Below are 21527 nucleotides of genomic sequence, written 5' to 3'. Positions count from 1 at the left end.
TAAATACAACTGAATGAATGAATAGGGATAGATAATGCTTTCCTTGTAAAATGGCCAGTATTATATATCCTGAATGACCCAGTTCCTACCCCAGGCTCATGATAGGTATCCCCATGGGGGATCAAAGGTAAAATCTAAGCAATGGTGACAGGAAACCCTGTACATCCTTACTCCATGAGCTTCGAGCTCCCCCACATTTTTATTTCCAATCATCATTTTCCCTGCACCCTTCCAGATGATCAGGAAATTTAAGGGGAGTCACCTGAGCTTCAAAGTTGTCACTGTTTCAATGTTTCAAGCTACATAAAAGTTTAGTGAGCTAATGAATGTGGCTGCCAAAAGCAAGAAATCCCCATGTAAAGTAGGAACAGAGTCTGGCCTGATTATCTGTGCCTCAGTTTCCTCATCAAGAAAATAGGAATTAAAAGCTGTTTTCCTACGCCCTTAGATTGTAAGCACCATGTGGGACTGGGACTGTGTCTGATGTGAATATCTTATATCTACCCCAGGCCTTGGTCAGTGTATGGTATATAGTAAGCATTTGATAAATATCATTATTATCATTATCAAACTTATTATGTTTATCCTCTGTGTACCTCAATTCCCTTTACCTATGCAATGGAGATAAAATACCTACTCTCCTCTCTACTTCGTAGATTGTGACCTCCATGTGTAGTAGACAATGGGTCTGATCTAATTTTTTTCATATATACCCTATTACTTAACACATAATAGGCACCTACTTAATGAAATAATGAGTATTAATTATGATTGGCTTTACGCCTACATTTATTGACGTGGGATGACCTCATTAATGATAGTATAACAGTGTAATGGATAAAGATCTTTCATACTGTCACTACTTAGTCATGGCAGTACAGTGGCAATTTGGGTTTGTTTTAAGCCCCTTGCAAATGTAAATTCTTGAGATGGATATTTGTCCCATACCATATCTTCCCAAGTTAGTTAGTAAGAAGTTGTTAATATCTTTAATGTGGTCATGAGGTTACATTAGTCCACTCCCAACTCTGATAAATAGTTATGTAAGTACTTCAAATGAAATGGCATAGCCACAGACAAATGAGAAAAGTCAGAAGAAGACAGATTACTCTGGTACATATAAATTAGAAACGGAGTGATAACGTTAACAAGGTTTGCTTAAGGGTCATGACCTCAAGAAAGAGACAAAATGATACCTGACCCAGTATCAAGAACTCCATCGAAGAAAGGATGTTCTAGACTGTAAGCTTCTTGTGGGCAGGGAACATGTCTACCGACTCTGTTATATTGTGCTTTCCCAAGTAGTTAGTACAGTGGCTGCAAAGAATAAGCATTCAATAAATGCTATTGATGGATGGCTGGATTAATTGATTTTCTTTACATGCACAATATGTAGAAAGGTGTGTGACCATCCATTGGTTTTATCAGCCTCATTAGCACAAGTCAATCAAATAATCACCATATGCAATTACATCCTAAGAATACTGTCACTACTCAGTCATGACAATACAGTGGCAGTTGGGGTTTGTTTTAAGTCCCTTGCAAATGTAAATTCTTGAGATGGATTTATGAAAACACAATGTAATTGAAAATAGGAGATCCAAATGCAGAATAGCTTGTTATCACCCTTATGTTGGTTCATAATATAGGTAGAATTTGAATGTTTCTCCTCATTTTACTCTCCTAATCCTGGGGTCACCGAATCTTAATCATCAGGTGAACAAAATAACTAGGAAATGAAATGTCATAGCCTAAATGACCACACAGTGCCATTATTCTCTTTTCCTTAACTCTCTCGAACTGTGACTTTAGACTCTGGCAGCATAGATGTCTGTCTCCCAATCTATCATAGACGTGAAAATGAATGTATACTGTGGGTTACAAAGCCTTGGGCTTAGCTACTTTAATTGCATCAGTGGTGCGAATCATTGCCATCCAGCAGATATTTCAGCAACACGGTCCATAACCTAATCTCATATTTAATCTTAGTAAAACATAGTTCATCAACTCAACTAATTTAAATTGCCGACAGTCCAATTTCCAATCAAACTGGCATGAGAAGATGTTTGTATGGAGAAGACAATAGCTATTTATTGGAAGGTCTGCCTCCCTCTCAGTGGACAGGGATTAAATATTTTGGTCCCAGATGGATATAACTGGGTGTCGTCAACACTGCTTCTCCTGTTTGCGTAATTTAAACTAAAATTGAAGAAACAGAAAATGAAACTGGGTTTTTAATAAACATCGCAATCAGTCGTGTCTTCAATCAGTGGTATTTACTGAGTACTTAGTGTGCTCCCAGCACTGTACTACTATTTGGAAGAGAACAAATCAGTAGAATTGGTAGACTTGTTCATTCATTCATTCATTCATTCATTCATTCATTCATTCATTCGTATTTATTGAGCGCTTACTATGTGCAGAGCATTGTACTAAGCACTTGGAATGTACAAATTGGCCACAGATACAGTCCCTGCCCTTTGACGGGCTTACAGTCTAATCGGGGGAACAGACAGACAAAAACAATAGCAATAAATAGAATCAAGGGGATGAACATCTCATTAAAACAATAGCAATAAGTAGAATCCAGGTGATGTACATCTCATTAACAAAATAAATAGAGTAATGAAAATATATACAATTGAGTGGTCGAGCACAGTGCTGAGGGGAGGGGAGACTGTTCCCTGCAGTCAGGAAGCTCACAGTCTCCAGGGGAAGATAGACATTAAAGTAATTTACAAATAGGGGAATGGTAGAGTATAGGATGTGAACGTTATGTGCTGTGATGCTGGTGGTAAAGTTGGAATCAAATGCTTGAGAGATACAGATTCCAGTGCATAGAATCAAGTGCTTGAGAGATACAGATCCAAACGATAAGCACCATAGAAGGGAGAGTGAATAGGACAAATGGGGCCCAGTTAGAAAAATCCTCTTGAAAGAGAGATGATTTCAGCAGAGTTTTGCAGGTGGGGAGAGTGGTGGTCTGTTGGACTTGAACAGGGAAGGGGTTCCAGATCATAGGGAGGACCTGTTTTGAGGGCAGCGATTGTGTCTATCAAATCCCCTTCCCCCATTCCCCACTCTTCCCTCTTCTCCTCCCCTCAACACTGTGCTCATTTGAATATATTATTTATTAACCTATTTATTTTGTTAATGAGGTGTATATCTCCTTGATTCTATTTATCTTGATGATGTTGTCTTGTTTTTGTTTTGTACTGTTTAGCTTTGTTGTCTGTCTTCCCTGTTTAGACTGTGAGCTCGTCATTGGGCAGGGATTATGTCTATCTGTTGCCGAATTGTACATTCTAAGTGCTTCGTACAGTGCTATGCACATAGTTAGCGCTCAATAAATACTATTGAATGAATGAATGAAATATACTATACTCTTCAAGTGTTTAGTACAGTTCTCTGCATGAAGTAAGCGCTCATTCAATGTGATTGATTGTTTGATCTGACTTTGTAAACATATTTATTCACAGAGAATTACTAAGCTTTTCCTCTCCTAAATGTATACTTCCCATTGTACAGCTGTTCCTCTGCTTTCCCTCAGCAATTTCTTAAGCAGTGGTTGTTGAGAAGGTTGAAATGATTAACCAAACTTCCCTAATTTTGGGTATAAGAACTGCCCTTTGGTTGTCTCATGCATATTCTATAAATAAATAGAAAATTTGAGGGGCTAGTTTTTTAACCTCAAAATAAAGAACGATTTGAATGTCCAGTTAAAAGACAGTTGCAAATATTTTATCTCGCAAGGAAGACTGTAGATGATTTTTAAAAAATGAATTTTATTCATCAGCAGTAAGGAGAAATGATTAATCAATTTCCTGTGTCCTCACCTAGCATGCAGAAGCTGACTGTGGCATATGAAACCATTCTTTCTTAATCATAGCAGCCCTGCCTATTTATTCACTCGTTCAAGAGAAGAACAGAGTGTATTTCACCCACCACAGCATATATACATATAGATATTTGTATATCTATATACATATATATTATATGAGACACATAGTAAGTAAATATGTAAATATATAAATATGTATATATGTGCATGTATAAGCATTTATGGAGCACTAACTTTGTGCAGAGCACAGCACTTGGGAGAGTAAAATATAGCAGAGATGGCAGACATGTTCCCTGCCTATAAGAAGCTTACAGTCCAGAGGGGGAGACAAATATTAATATAAATGAATTATAATATGCAATTTTAAATTTAAAGATATGTACATTAGTGGTGTGGGACTGAAGGTGGGGCAAATATCAAATGTCCAAAGGTCACAAAGAGATAAGCAATGTGGCCTAGTGGATAGAGCATGGGCCTTGAAGTCAGAAGGACATGAATTCTAATCCTGGCTTTGCCACTTATCAACTGTGTGTTCTTGGTCACCACTTAACTTTTCTGTGTCTCAGTTACCTCATCTGTAAAATGGGGATTAAGACTAGGAGGCCCACATGGTACATGGACTGGGTCCAACCTACTGTAAAGCTTAGTACAGTGTCTGGCACATAGTAAGCACTTACAAATACCATAAAAAATATTCCAAGTTCACGGACAATGCGGAAGGGAGAAGGAACTGGGGAAAAGAGTGCTTAATCAGAGAAGACCATTGGGAGAAGATGTGATGATAGTCATGCTTTGAAGATGAGAAGAGTGCTGAGCTGGCACATATGGAGAGGGAGGGAATTCCAGACTAGGGGGATGATGTGGGAAGGGTGTCAGTAGCAAGGTAGACAAGATCAGGGCACACTGAGTAATCTGGTTCTAGGAGTGTTAAGTGTGCATGCTAGGTTGAAGTAAGAAATCAGGGAGGTAAGGTAGGAAGAGGCAAGATGACTGAGTATTTTAAAGCCAATGGTAAAGATTTTCTATCCGATGCAGACGGCAACCATTGGAGGTTCTTGAGGAGTGGGGAGCCATGGAGTGAATTTTTTTTAGAAAAATGATCCATGCAACAGAGTAAAGTGCAGATTGGAGTCGGAAGAGACAAGAGACAGAAAGGTCAGTGAAAAGGCAAATGCAGTAGTCAAGGCAGGATAGGATAAGTGCTTGGATCAGTGTGGTAGCTGTTTGGATGGAGAGGAAAGGTTGGATTTTAGCAATGTTGTAAAGATAGAACTGACAGAATTTGATGACAGATTGAATATGTGGATGGAATGAGTCGAGGACAATGCCAAGGTTACAAACTTGGGAGATAGGGAGGATAGTGGTATTGTCTATGGTGATGGGAAAGACAGGGGGAGGACAATGTTTTGATGAGAAGATAAGGAGTTCAATATATTACTGTTGACCCTCATTTTAAATTTTCAAGAAAAAAAATACAAAAATCAGGTATTGTCAATATATAAATACAGAATTAAAACTGACTGGATGAATGGATGATATTCTTAATCATTTTAAATGTGTTCCTCTGTCGATTCAGAAATTACTCCACACATCTTGAAATTAACTAATTTAGTCACGTTCCTCGAAGGACAGTCTGTGTCAGAAGCAGCTTTTTGAGACAAAACAAATCTCTAATACAATTGAAAGTAATAAATGATGTATCTTCCTATGCTTTAGGTCATCATTACACCTGCCAGATTTGGCATATTTCTTCCAAATCTAGTTCAATATTCTGACAGATTAAGGGTTTGCAAGATTTAAAATACTGGCCTGATTTCAACTATAATAATTTTGGTATCATTAAGTACTTCCTTTGGGCTAAAGCACAGTGCTAAATGCAGGGATACAGATAATTTAGACATGGGACTTATATCTAAGTGGCAAGGGCAAGTAGGTATCATCTTATCCCTCTTGTACAAATTAGGCATACAGAATCATAGAGACAAGATCTATTTGCAAGATAGATTCTTCATCTTCATCATCATCATCACCATCAGTATTTATTAACCATTTACTATGTTCAGAGTACTGTTCTAAGAACTTGGGATTCACGGCCTTTTACTTTTTTTAAAAAAATGAGATTTGTTAAGCACTTACTATGTGCCAGGCAATGTACTAAGCACTGCAGTAGATACAAGCTAATCAGGTTGGACACAAACCATATCCCCCATGGGGGTCTCAGTCTTAATCCTCAGATGAAGTAACTGAGGCACAGAGAAGTTAGGTAACTTGTCCAAGGTCACACAGCAGACAAGTGGTGGAGCTGCAATTAGAAAGTAGATCTTTTGGCTCCCAGGCCTGTGATCGATTCACTAGGTCATGCTGTTTCTTTCACTTAAGTTCCCCAAGTATACTAATCAGCATAGAGAAGACACAAAATCAATGCTGTGATGATACTATGTGGGAAGAATAGAAAATAACCAGTTTGTCATCAACAGCATATATTGAGTGCCAATTGCCCTCAATATTTGAAGACTCTAAATATTGTTTCCCCATCCCTGTTACTTATTTTTAGTATCTGCTTTGCAGAATAAAATTTTAAGCTCTTTTGAGGGCAGGGATCAAGTGCTTCCCAAGCACTGAGTAGAGTGTTCTGTACAGAATAAGTGCTCAGTAAATACCAATGATCTCTTGATCACAGTAGAAAAAAAAGAGGTTTTATATTTTAGTAATCCAAATCCCTGGAATAGTATTCTGCGTATAGTCTTGTCTTATGACATTGAGTCTTTTCCAACTCGTACGACACCACGGATACATCTCTCCCAGGACGCCCTACTCTCCCTCTGCATCTGTTCTGGTAGTGTATTTATAGAGTTTTCTTGGTAAAAATATGGAAGTGGTTGACCACTGCCTCTTTATGCGCAGTAAACTCTCCACCCTTGACTCTCTCCCATACCGCTGCTGCCAAGCATGGATGAGTTTAGACTTGTAGCAGATTGCCTTCTACTCGCTAGCCACTGCCCAAGCTAGGAATGGAATGGTTAGGCCTCTGCTTGACTCTCTGTCTCATCGCTGAGACTGGTAGAACACTGGACACTCTCCAGGTGTGACTCTGAGAGGGACTGCATACAGTAGATGCTCAGTAATTATTTTCTTAATATGGAATATAAAAATAGAGTCTACCTTTGTAAACAACAAATGAGCCTCAGTACTGATACTTCAGGATTTGAGAACTTGTGCAGAAGAACTGAGAAGTGTTGGTGGTTTGTGCACTAAACAAATAATTAAGCACTGATAGTTGTTTAAGAAACAGTATTGAAGATAGTTTCACCATCAATATAACACATACTTAATGTGACGTAATATGAGGATAATGGTTGTCAAGGTTCAATAGAAAATAATTGTGGTATTTAAGTGCCTCCTATGTGTCAAGCACTGTTCTAAGTTCTGAGGTTGATACAAGTTAATCAGGTTATCCCAAATGGACACACATTTTAAGTAGGAAGGAGGATAGGTATTGAATCCTTCTTTTACAGGTGAGGAAATTGAGGCAGAGAAGTTAAGTGACTTCCCCAAGGTCACACAGCAGGCAAATGGCAGAGCCAGAATTAGAACAGAGATCCTCTGACTCCCAGGCCTATGTTCTCTCCACTAAGCCACACTAAATAGATAATTTTAGCCAGGAGAAATTACTTCCTTTTCTTCCTTCGCCATCACTGTTGTTGGTATATTCATAGACTAGATACCCTCCTCATAATTTATTAAGTAGATAAAGCACAGATACAGGCCTTGGCACAGATACAGGTAAAGACATGGGCAGAGCCAGAGGCAGTGGCCTGGTACAGTCTTGACATAGGCTGTAAAAAAGTTACTTTCACAGCCATAGTTTTCCCTCTAGAAGCTCTGAACTTTGCTTTCAGAGGTCTCAGAATGATTTTTATATTCAGTTTTGTAATTTCTTTAGAAATGAGGAATGGGAAAAATAATTCTTGTATGTCACATTGTCACTGACTCTGCGGTTTGATCTCCTACCACAGAACATATTTATTTGATAACTCTTGAAAGGGCATAAATATTTGGTCCAAGAATAAAATCCCATTTTACCCATCCCTTTTCTGTTCCAAGGGCTTCAATCCATTTTTTTTATTCTATTGATTCTTACTTTGGAGTCATTTCAGATGCTGGAGTGAAGATTTTTAGCCTTTTGATCTTTCAAAAGGCACCGTGCCTTTTTTTCAGTGTTTCCATAGATGACATACGAACAAATGGTTGTTTCTGAGTTTCTTACTCTGCCTGTACCAGACTCCAGTTTCAAGTTAATTAGTATGCTGTGCCTGCACATGACGAAGGATCCCCTTCTCCTTAGTGGCATTTACAGAACTGGGCCAGATTAAATGCCATTTGATAACAATCTTAAATTCGGTCATTTTAACCCTCCATTTTAAACTAGCTGAAAGTTGAGCTGCTAATTACTTCAGATACCTTTTGTATGTAGCTGCACATTATCAGTACATTTACAGTAGGTGGATTTTTTAATTTGGAAGCAATTTCACCACAAGGATTTTTCTCCAAATGGTGACTGAAGTCGTTAGCCTTAATGGCTCTTAATGGTCTCAGTGCCACAGAACAATATCTCTTTACAACTGACAAGGGAAACTAGTTTTAACTGCCTAGAGACTCAGATGGGTTTTTTCATTACTCAATATTCCTCTAAACGTATATTCCGAGAGACTACCTGCCTGTAATTTGATTATGTTCTTAAATAGATAACACTGTAATCAAAGGCTGTCAGGAAATTTCAGAGTTTCAGGAATATAATCAATATGGCAAACCCAATTATCAAAATTCCATTCAGAAGACATAATCTTCATAGCTATATTTGATTTTTTTTTTTAAAGAGCCGGTGTGTTCTGCTGCATCCATCTGGGAGAAGTTACAGCAACTCCCCTCAGACGTTATCTGGGTCTGGAAATGTTACTGATTAATCAATCGGCAAATCAGTCGTATCTACTGAACACTTACCATGCACAGAGTACTGTGCTAAGCACTTGGTACAGTACATTTCAACAGAGTTGGTATATATGTTCCCAGCCCACAACAAGCTTACAGCCTAGAGGGGGAGACAGACATAAATATAAATAAATTAATTATGGATGTGTATGTACATAAGTGTTATAGAGCTGAGGATGGGGTGAATATCAAGTGTTTAAAGGGTACAGATTCAAGGGGTTAGGTGATGCAGAAGGGAGAGGGAGTGGAGAAGCAGCATGGCTCATTGGAAAGAGCCTGGGCTTAGGAGTCAGAGGTCGTGGGTTCTAATTCCGGCTCCGCCACCTGTCAACTGGGTGACCTTGGGAAAGTCACTTCACTTCTCGGTTCCTCAGTGACCTCATCTGTAAAATGGGGATTAAGACTGTGAGCCTCACGTGGGACAACCTGATCACCTTGAATCCCCGTCCAGCACTTAGAACAGTGCTCGGCACATAGTAAGCACTTAACAAATACCAACATTATCATTATTATTATTACAATTATTAGTGGAAAATAGAGTTTAATCAAGAATAGACCTCTAGACTGTGCGCTCTTTGTGGTCAGGGATTGCCACTGTTTATTGCTGTATCGTACCTTCCCAAGCACTTAGTACAGTTCTCTGCACACATCAAGTACTTAATAAATATGATTGAATGAAAGGTGATTTTAAGGTGGACAGAGTGGTGGTCTGTTTTATGTGGATGGGGAAGGAGTTTCAGGTCAGTGGGAGGTTGTGGGCAGGGAGTCTGTGACAAGATAGATGAGATTGAGGTACAGTGAGCAAGTTGGCACTAGGGATGCAAAGTGTGCCAGCTGGTCTGTAGTAGAAGATCAGTGAGGTGAAGAAGGATGGGGTGAGCTGGATTGAGTGCTTAAAAATGGATGGTAAGGATACGGAGGTGGATAGGCAATCACTGATCTTCTCAAGGTGTAGGGAGACATGGACTGACGGATTTTGAGAAAAATGATCCAGGCAGCAGGAAAAACAATGAAAGCATCTTGCAATAAGACTATAATCTGGGTCATATGATGGGAGTGGTTTAAAAGGTATACTTGATTAATTTATAACTAATTCAGCATAATGCTATGTGAAACAAAAAATGACAGCAAGTGTGTTTGAGTCTTACCCAGGTGGAGGAAACATTGATATTTCTTGATTTTTTTCCCAAACCAGGAAGAGTTCAAAATGGTACATTTTGGGTAACATCAATGCTTCAAAATGGTGAAACTACAACGTGGCTTTTGGGAGCAAATGAAACAAATATTGACCAATCAAACACAATATTCTGTTCCTCACTTGTATCCTCCATGAAAATAGCTTTCAGTGCTTTCTCATCACTGGAAATGATATTCAAACACCAGAAAACAGAATGCTTGGTGAGACCCAAGAAGATATCAGTGCTTAGAACAGTGCCAGTGCTCAGAACAGTGCTCAGTGCTTAGAACCGTGCTTGGCTCATAATAAGCACTTAACAAATACCATCAATACAATTCAGGTGAATTTTCCATGGCTGTGTGTATTGGACACTTACCACAGGAGTGATAATAAACCTGGGGAAAAAACTCAAAGTCGATGTTGCAATCTCCATATGGAAAACCATATAACCAGAAAGTTCTATTGGTGACATGGAGCAGAATTATGTCTCTGAATCCCAGTACTTCAGTAGCATGCTGCTCGGTAGCACAGCGATAGAGGGAGAGGTATAAAACCAAAATCAAGAGGATTAATATGGCTCTTTGGGGACTGACAGGCAGAATGTGACATCAACATGACAACAAGGTTCAGTCAGTCAGCCATTTGTATTTACTGAGCGCTTATTGTGTGCAGAGCACAGTATTAAGAGTTTGGGTGAGAACAGTATAACAATAACCAGACAGATTCCCTTCCCACAGTGAGCTTACAGTCTAGAGAGGCAGGCAGACATTAATACGAATGAATTACAGATATGTACATAAGTGCTGTGGGGCTGGGAAGGGAGGATGAATAGGGAAAAGGGATGTCTATACTACAGTGGTAGTGTTCAACATAGTTTATGGCTATGAGAGTTGGACACTTAGAAGGGGACTCTATCTCCCATGAGTGATTTCATTAATGCCATTCATGACACTACACGGTCACAAGAGATGATCACTCCTTCACTGGGTAGGATATGGAAGGAAAATCATAAACACATCATTTGTCAAGCTCTTGCCATGTGCCCAGCCTTAGTTAGATACAAGATAATCAGGCTGGACATGGTTCCTGTCCCAAGTGGGGCTCACAGTCTAGCTAGGAAGAAGAATAGGTATTTAAGCCCCATCCTACAGGTGAGGAAACTGAGGCACCAACAAGTTGTGACTTGCCCAAAGTCACATAGCAAGCAAGTAGCAGAGCTGGGATTAGAACACAGGACTTCTGGCTTCCAGGCCCTGTGGTCTTTCCACTAGGCAACACTGTTTTTCAAAATGATTAACCCAGATAGCTGCTTTAAAATGAGTTGAACTAGGAAAACCATGACCAGGTTAAAAAGAAGAAACCTTTTAAAGATAAAATGAAACTATCAATCAATGGTATTTATTGAGCACTTACTGTGTGCAGAGAACTGTACTAAGCACTTGGGAGAATACAATATAACAGAGTTGGTAGACAAGTTTACATTCTAGAGGGTGAGACAGATGTTAATATAAATGAATAAATTATAGATATGTACATAGATGATGTGGGGCTCAGGGAGGAGAGAATAAAGGATGCAAATCCAAGTGCAAGGGCAGTGCTGAAGGGAGTGGGAGAAGGGGACATTGAGGGGTTAGTCGGGGAAGGCCTCTTGGAGTAGATGTGCTTTTAATAATGTTTCAAATGTGGAAAGTGAATGTTTGTTGGTTGTGAAGAGGAGGGCTGTCCCATGCCAGAGGTAGGATGAAGACTAGAGGTCAGTGCTGAGATAGATGAGATAGAGGTACAGTCTTTAGCTTAGTATTAGAGGAGTGAAGTGTACAGGTTTGGTTGTAGTAAGAAAGCAGGGAGATACGGTAGGAGGGGGCAAGGTGATTGAGTTCTTTAAAACCAGTTTCTGTTTGATGTAGAGGTGGAAAGGTAATCACAGGAAGTTCTAGAGGAACAGGGAAATGTGGACAGAGTGGTTTTGTAGATAAATGATCCAGGTAGAAGAGTTATGGCTGAAGTGAGAAGAGACAGGAGGAAGAGAGGTCAATGAGGAGGCTGAAGCAGTAATCAAGGTGGGATAGGATAAGTGCTTGGATTAATATGATAACAGTTAGGATAGAGACGAAAGGGTGATTTTAGCGATGTTTTGAATGATGAACTGACAGAATTTGATGACATCAAATATGTGGGTTGAATGAGAGAGATGAGTCAAGGACAAGGCCAAGGTTATGGACCTGTTAGGCAAAGAAATGTTGTTTATAGTGATGGGATAAATGGTATTTATTGAGCACTTACAATGTACGCTTACTGCACACAGTAAGTGATCAATATATATGATTGAATGAATGAATGAGTGAGTGCAGAGCACTGTACTAAATCCTTGGGGGAGTTCAATTCAGCAGAGTTGGTAGACTTATGGGAGCAGAACACTGACCAGATAAGTATACTGAAATTAGAAAAAGAGGTTACTCTAATAGAATGGAAGCTTGGAAATTATTTAACTAAGTTAACTAATTAATTTCATTTTGTGAGTTTTAAATTTTTCTCCTTGAGTGTTTTCCAACACTCTCCCTACCCTTCAATAGACAGTTATTCTTTAAGTAACATTCCCAGATTTTACCATACTAATCTCCAAGATCTTGATCCATGTAATATTTTATGCTTTATGAGTGGCGTAATAAGAGCAGTATTGCATGAAAAGAAATTTAAGTAGTTTCAAAGAAATATGTGAATCTATAGAATTTCAAATATTGTTTGGAAAAAAGTCCCACCTTCAAATCCTTTCTCTCTCAAGTTTTCCCCTATTAATTTCTCAACACTTAAGCCATACGATCAATTCAGCAAACTTTAGGACTATTCATACCCTGCTTAGCACTCATGCGTATAGGACTGCTTAATTAATTTATTATATTTACTTTGAGTCATCTAGCTGTAAGTGCTTTTATGTGTATCTCCAGTGTGTCCAAGTGGAACAGAGAACAGGCCTGGGAGTCAGAAGGACCTGGATTCTAATTCTAGTTCTGCCACTTGACTGCTGTGTGACCTTGGGCAAGTCACTTGAATTCTCTGTGCCTCAGTTACCTCATCTATAAAATGGAGATAAAGACTGTGGGACATGGACTGTGTCCAACCTTTTTAGCTTGTATCTACCCAAGCACTTAGAACAGTGCTTGACACATATTAAGTGCATAACAAATACTATCATTATTATTAAAGTATAAACTCCTTGTGGACAGGGAGTTTGTCATATATTTATTCTGTGCTTCCCAAGCACCTAGTTCAGTGCACTGCACCAAGTGGTTGCTCAATAAATGTTATTGCTATTGCTACTAAAAGCCATAAGGTATGACTTTCTATAATTGGGAAACAGCATGACCTCGTGGAAAGAGCACTGTCCTTGGGGTCAGAGGACCTGGATTCTAATCCTGGCTCCATCACGTGTCTGCTCTGTAACCTTGGGCAAATGATTTAATTTTTCTGTGCCTCCATTTCTTCACTGTAAAACCAGGATTCAATATCTGCTCTCCCTTCTAATTGGTATGTAAGCCCCTTATGGGATAGGGACTGTGTCCAATCTGATTAACTTGTATCTAGTGCTTAGAGCAATGCCTGACACATAATGAGTGCTTAATTAATACCATAAATATTATTATAAAATTAGTACCTTGCAATTAGTCCATAGTCCCCGAAGTCTTTGAGGGAAAAGACTATATCTACTAATTCTGTTGTATTGCCCTTTCCCAGTGCTTAGTATAGTGCCCTGCCCACACCGACTGATTGATAGTGGCAATAGTTCTTGAAAAAATTCAGGTATTTTAAATGGAGACAGATTAATTTCTAAATCTTTCCAAATTAAAAATATCAAAATACCTATTTTCAAAGACTAGAATAATTAATAGAATATGAATGAGAAAAAAAGCATGCTATCACGTTGTAGATAAGTGAATTATTTTGAGAATGAATGAGTTGCCACAAAGCGGAAGGTGCTTCAAGTGGCAGTGCTGTCAGAGGACCTCAGTGGCTCAGTTGAAAGCAGTGGCTATATCTGGAAGACCTCAGAAAGTTTTATGAAAAAGGAGAAGCAATCATTAGTGGTTAGGATTCTACACAGGTACTCATTTTTGTTAATGACCTAAGCAACTAAATAGAAGTATTTTCAACTATCATTTGGCCTTTGTAGAAGCACTGTGCAGTGAATATGAGATTGGCTAAATCCTTTTCTTCCCTCTTTTGACAAATATTCTGAATATTCTCTATATATTAACACTGTAGTAAGCAATGGAGAATAAAGTAAGATTGATAAATTTGTTCTCTACCCTTGAGGAGCCGACAATACAATCATGGAGGCAAATTTTAAAATGAATTTCAGGAAAGACGAAGTGATAGACTATCCAGGTATGTCTAAACTAATGAATAGTGTATAAGATTATATATAATGCGTACATACATTTTAATATATGCACTTACCTGCCATGTGACCCTAGACAAGTCACTTAACTTCTCTGTGCCTCAATTTCCTCATCTATAAAATGGATATTCCTACCTACCTCTTTGAGCCCCTTATAGAACAGGCACTGTGTCCAACCTGATTATCTATCCCAGTGCTTAGAAAAGTGCTTGGCACATAGTAAATTGTTAACAAATTAATCTATCAATGAATGAATTATTACAACCTATATATGATATTCTGTACTTTGCATAATAGACCATTATTTAAAATAGAATGAACAACAGAATATAAAGATAGCCCCAGGAAGAGGATGGTAGAGTAAGAGATGAGTGAGGCACAGTGAGTAGATTATAATACTTCAATTCCAAAACTAAGACTAGTCTATTTTACAAACCAAGTATGGAAGTTCAGAATTTTACAGTGAAAATACCTTAATGTATTGGACTGCTGCAGAGCTACTTTCCAGGAAATTCAATTTCAAGACTTAAAAGTATTGCTGAGCATATAGATTTCATCTCCATCTCCATTCCTGGATTCCAGTTTCCTGATGGTTTTCCTCATTTTTTTCAGTTACTAAAGTGGCAGTGAAGGACATGGGGAAATAGTTAACAAGCCTACAGAGATTAAAAATGCAGCATGAACATGCATATATTAATGCAAAGCAATACTGCATCTGACTGGAAGCCTTAGAGTCTGGAGCCAAAGTTAAGAATATGTATCTGGCAGATACCTCTAAAAAGAAAACAAGAAGGTGGGCTTGGAATAGATGACTAAGTTACCAGATCCAAGCCTGAGTAGTGGTTAGCATGATTAGAGGAGTGTTCAAACTCCCTCCCAGCCCAAATTAATCTCTTCTTTTCTGTTTGATGCTGCTGCCCTGATTCCAGCAGAACTGCTTCTGCATCCAAAATGCTACTGAAAAGAGGCGATACCTGCACACATTTCTATTCTCATAAGGTAGCTGACAGCTACTTGCTGATAGTGCTGCCCACTATCCCGTTGTCAACTTCACTGCAGTCATTTCAGCCTTAATTTCACAGGCTGCTTTCAGAACATTAAGATTAAGCCTTTGAGAAAAATTTCAAAAAATCCCTTTCCCCATGGAGGGGAACAGGAGAGAGATATGAACTCCCCGAAAAAATGGATATAGATAGTGAATAAAAGAGTGTGCTTGGAAGGACTCCCACAGTTGGGAGTGGGAGGCAGAGGAGGCAGAGAAAATGACTGTGAAGGACATGACTAGGGGTCAGAGGAGAACCAGGAGAGGGCTGGGCCAGAAAAACCAGCATGAGAACTTGTTTCCAGGAGAAGGGAGTGGTCCATGTGGTCTAAATCAACCAGGAGGTTGAGGAGGATTAGGACATGGTAGAGTCCCTATGATTGGTAAGGAGGTGGTATTTGGTGACCTTGGAGAAGGAGGTCTCAGTGGAGTGCAAGTGGGAGGAAACTGGATTGTAAAGAATTGTGCTCTAGTGAGAAATGATTGGAACAAAGAGCTATGAGACCAGGTTTCAGGTCTATAATGTATTATTGGCCTGCTGTGGGACCTTGGCCGAGTTGCTTCATTCTTATGTGCCTCATCTGTAAAATGGGGAGATAGTGCCTGCTCATTCCATCTCTTAAATTGTGATTCTATTCTGGGAAATGTACTACATCTGGTCTGATTAATACCACAATCATTATTATTAGTAGTAGTAATCTGGCCTGATTATCCTGTATAAACCCCAGGGTACTTAACACAGTGCTTGGAACATAGTAAATGCTTAAAACATACCAAAACTAACTAAAAGGGAGAGGGACAGAGTAGGACAAACAGATGAAGAACAATAATAGGAGAGACAGTGAAACAGAAGGGGGAAACTATAATCAATCAAACAAACAATGGTATTTATTGAGTGCTTACTGTGTGCAGAAAACAGCACTAAGCTCTTGGGAGAGTGCAGTGTTATAAAGTTGGTAGAGTTGATTCCTGCCCAAAAAGAGTTTATAGTCTACAGACCAATAGACCAATAGAAAAATTCAGAGATTAACTGATGATTAATGATGGCATTTGTTAAGCGCTTACTATGTGTGAAGCACTGTTCTGCGCTGGGGCGGATACAAGGTGATCAGGTTGTCCCACACAGGGCTCAAGTCTTAATCCCCATTTTACAGATGAGGTAACTGAGGCACAGAGAAGTTAAGTGACTTGCCCAAAGTCATACAGCTGACAAGCGGTGGAGCCAGGATTAGAACCCACGACCTCAGACTCCCAAGCCCATGCTCTTTCACTGAGCCACGCTGCAGAGATGTAGGCAGAGAGGAGAAGGGCTGAGAGAAGGGAGAAGAGTAAGGCAGATAAGATAGTTTGATGGTGAGGCAGGATATTGTAGTGTCACTCTCAAACAAGGGAGAAGATTCTTGAAGCAGTATTTAAATAACCACATGAAACCTTGAGTCTGAATTGAAAAACGGTAACACCATGGGATGAAGCTTGATGTCCTTTATATCCTATTATTCTCAGTCAGTGAATAATTAATAAAACTTCACTAAATTGAGTTGAAATAGGCATAACCAGCCTAAATTAGTTTGAACACCAGATGTGTTATTTTTAAATGCTGTTTTACTACAATACTGCACAGAGGGTGTCTTCCTCTATATATGAGGAGGAGGGTGTGTTTGTCAGGATGTTAAATTTAGGCCTGACTCTCTAGAATCTGTACTGCTCTATTTTTCCTACTGATTATCCTCAAACCTGCCTTTGGGATCTCTGGGACTCATACCTGTACTCCATAGTTCCCTCCCTCCTTCCCATTAATGTATTGTTTCCTCTTATCCCTTGCAGCTTTCACAGAAGCGAGCTTCTGGTGGCTGTGGCCAAATTTTTTCAGACTTAATTTACTGAATTCAGACACAAAATTTACACTGTGGCTCAGAAAACCTCTGTTGCAATGTTTTTGTTGGCAGATGAGAATAATTTTGTAAAGGGTTCCATAACCTGAGTCAAAGTTTGTTACATTTTTATCCCTTCTGGCTCTGCACACATGAATCAGATTAATAGAAGCAAGAACTTCCCAACTACTCTCCAAAAAAGTAAACACATTTTAAACTTAGTCACAGGGTCATTATCCTCATTACCCTCTTTACCTCTCCTTCTACAACTTTTCACAAGCCTGTGAGCTCCTTGTAGGAAGAGAGCTTGTCTACAGACTATGTTGTAGTGAACTCTCCCAAGCGCTTAGTACAGAGCTCTGTGCTCAGTAAGTGCTCAATAAATGCCACTGATTAAGTGATTCATTGATTAAAATGATTTATATTCAGTGAAAAAGGTGTAGTTAGGAAGCTTAGAATAGTTTTGTTTGAGCAATGCATTATTAGCAGCGTGGCCTGGTGGAAAGAGCTCAAGCCTGGAATTCAGAAGGACCTGAATTCTAATCCCATCTCTGCCAATTGCTTGCTGTGAGACCTTGGGCAGGTAACTTAACTCCTTGCCTTAGGTTCCTGGACAACAAAATAGGGACTCCTGTTCTCCCTCCTACTCAGACTGTGAGCCCCACGTGGTTCAGGGATATGTCCAACCTAATTAACCCCACCTACCCCAGAGTTAAGAAGAGTGTTTGACACATAGTAATATCTTAGTAAATGCCATTTTAAAAAAAAGTCCTGAAAAATCACCACTGCTGGGCAGACATTGGTTATTCACCCTCTGGAGTCAGTGATGACCAGACCCTTTGAGTGATCCTGGAATTCCTTCCCATAGAAAGCCCAGACCAGCCATTTCTGATCCAAACCCAGTAGGTGTAGGAAAAACTCAATAAATGGCATTTAGACCGTGTCCTTAATATGAAGCATTGCATTAAATTCTCGAGAGACCTAAGAAAAATGTTCTCTGTCCTCAAGGAGCATATACTCTAGTGGATTCTAGGGAAGTGAAATGAAGCCACTTTCATCAGCCTCTACCCATTTCCTAGTCAGAAGCTGCAGTGGTTGGCTAACTTTGAACATACACAATATATTTTAGATGCTTTGGGAACCATGTACATGTAGAACCAAAAGCTATGTTTTACCTTTCTGAAGAACATGACAAGGATCATTTTTTTTTGTTTCTTGCTTCTTCTAAATTTTATTTTTGATAAATGGCTACAGCCCAACAAGAGTATAGAGGAGAATAGTGAAAATAATGAGGGATTTCTTTTTTGTTCACAGGTTATTTTCAAGCAAAAAACCAGGGAAATACAGAACAGTGATGCATGTCCTCTGTGTAGGTGCTATTGAAATAAAAACTACTATTAAAATATTTGAAATATTGAAATGTATACTGTTTTAGTAAATTTGACTTACCAGTGAAGTTTTTAATACTGTGAGGAATTCTAACTAAACTTCTTTCTTAGTGGTGTAGAATTGTTCTTCAAATGATATGTGATAACACAGATTCTCCTCAATGTCTATGTTCTTCCCTGCAAGTATTAGTGTAACTTCACAACACACAATCAGTCATATTTATTAATCATCTTCTTGTGCAGATCACTGTACTCAGTACTTGAGGATACAATACAGTTGGTATACTTGATCCCTGACAGAGAGGAGCTTTCAGTCTAAACATCTTATAATTCAGGTGCTTAAATATTGCTTGATTCTATATCTCTGTGGAGTCTTCAATTGTTAGCAGAGGGACAGCTACTTTTTGAGTGAGTCTGGGTTTTTGGACTTCCCTGGGCAGAGGATTTAATAATAATAATAATAATGTTGGTATTTCTTAAGCGCTTACTATGTGCACAGCACTGTTCTAAGCGCTGGGGTAGACATAGGGGAATCAGGTTGTCCCACATGGGGCTCACAGTCTTAATCCCCATTTTACAGATGAGGTAATTGAGGCCCAGAGAAGTTAAGTGACTTGCCCACAGTCACACAGCTGACAAGTGGCAGAGCTGGGATTCGAACTCATGACCTCTGACTCCAAAGCCCCTGCTCTTTCCACTGAGCCATGCTACTTCTCCTGTTTATCTGTTATATTGTCTGTTATATTGTTATACTGTACTCTCCCAAGTGCTTAGTACAGTGCTCTGCACACACTAAGCACTCAGTAAATATGATTGACTAATTGACCATCAGCAGGGCTCCCTATAGCTCTCTGTGCTCCGCACACAGTAAACACTCAATAAATATGTTTGACTGACTGACTGATTGCTTGATGGCTGCAGCTGCTGTGGCTGCTTAAAACCTTCCTCTTTCCATATTAATCTTTCTAGCCCAAGAGAAGCAGTGTGGCTTAGTGAATAGAGCATGGGCCTGGGAGTCAGAAGGACATAGGTTCTAAGCCCGGCTCTGCCACTTGCCTGCTGGGTGGCCTTGGGCAAGTACCTTCTCATCTCTGTGCTTCAGTTAACTCATCTGTAAAATGGGGATTAAGAGTTGAGCCCCATGTGGAACACGGACTTTTTCCAACCTGATTACCTTGTACCTGCCCAGCACTTAGAACAGTGCCTGGCACATGGTAAGTCATTAACAAATAACATAAAAAAGAGGTGCTTCCTGGATGGTTTCTCCTCCTTACCAGTGTACAGTGGACTTATGCACACACAACCCACCTGTAGCACCTATATACATAAGTGCATTATGTAAATTACTTTGCTCTACCCCAAATTTAATAATAATAATAATAATGATTATAGTATTTGTTATGTACTTACTATGTGCCAAGCACCATTCTAAGCACTGGGGTAGATACAAGGTAATCAGGTTGTCCTACGTGGAGCTCACGGTCTTAATCCCCATTTTACAGATAAGGTAACTGAGGCACAGAAAAGGTAAGTGACTTATCCAAGGTAACACAGCAGATAAGTGGCAGAGCTGGGATTAGAACTCCTGTCCTCTGACTCCCAAGCCATTTTTTACTTGTGTCTGTCTTTCCCACTAGACTGTAAACTCCTTGAAGGCAAGAATCCTTTCTACAAACTCCAATTTCTCTTTCAAGTGTATTACAATGCTCCATACACAGTAGGTGCTCAACAAATACCACCAATTGATAGAAGATGATTTGGAGGAGGTTATGGGGGTCCTTATTTAAGAAGAAGTAGTTCTTTTAACAAAAGTGGATGAGGGTATTTGAGCTGGGGGTGAGCCAGCAAGTGTGGCATCAAATTCCATACAAACCAACGGTCTACGAGGCTGTGTTGGGGTCTAACTTCTATATGACTGTGAGACTTAGGCCAACTACAGGAGATAGTGCCAGCTCCTGGATCAATTTCATTAGTGTCATTTATGAATCATCATCACCATTCAATGGCAGGACCAGATTACCAACAACGAGGTCCTGAGATGCACCAGTATTAGAAAAAAGGCAGCCAGCAATACAACTTGCCTGGGGTGGACATGAGGGGAACAGATGACAACAGGATGATGAACTAGGTGCTGTATGTGGACATGAAAGATGTATACCCAATCTGGAGGGCAGAAAAGAATACAAGGGCATGGTGAAGCATAGCCTCTGACAAAACCACCTCACAAACCACCTCACAACCCATCTGCTGCATGATAATTATAACAACAGACAAAGGGGAAGGGCAGAAATTAGGAGAGAAATAGCTCTTCGGGAGAAAAGCCTCAAGATGCAAACAGACAGAGTCAGAAACCAAAACAGGCTCAACATGAGATAAAGCCACAGATGCACTAAGTATCTATCATTACTTAACAACAAAGGAGGATGCTTTTCAGCCACTTTCACTATCAGTAGATAATCTATCTATCCTCTATACTGTAAACTCATTGTGGGCAGGGAATGTTTCAGTTATTGTTGTACCATACTTTCCCAAACACTTGGTACAGTGTTCTGCACATAGTAAGTACTCAATAAATATGATTGACTGACTATGTTCACGTTTGTGCACCTGCGTGTGTGTGTGTGTTGGGTGTATACATGTCTGTCTGTGCGTGTGGATCACTTTTCTTGCTGAGATAATAATTGGCTCTATTTGGTTCATTTGAATTTCCACATTTGATGGGAGAAGCAGTGGCAAATTTAAGAAGCAGTGTGACTTCTTAATAAGGTCACCAGTCAGAGTATGGGCCCAGATCAGAGCAGAGATCCTAGGTGTAAAGGTCTC

General features: G+C 39.5%; 1 long non-coding RNA gene across 1 annotated transcript in view; it reads left to right on the top strand.

Annotated features, from left to right (window-relative positions):
• LOC114811115 overlaps window positions 1-21527 on the top strand; it is an 89782-nt gene that overhangs the window by 67163 nt on the left and 1092 nt on the right. The gene's annotated exons all lie outside the window — the stretch shown is intronic.

The sequence above is a fragment of the Ornithorhynchus anatinus genome, chromosome 4 (genome assembly GCF_004115215.2).
Source record: "Ornithorhynchus anatinus isolate Pmale09 chromosome 4, mOrnAna1.pri.v4, whole genome shotgun sequence".
In the NCBI taxonomy this organism is placed as follows: Eukaryota; Metazoa; Chordata; class Mammalia; order Monotremata; family Ornithorhynchidae; genus Ornithorhynchus; species Ornithorhynchus anatinus.
Note: the sequence above shows the minus strand (reverse complement) of the source record. Positions and strands in the feature narration are given on the sequence as shown.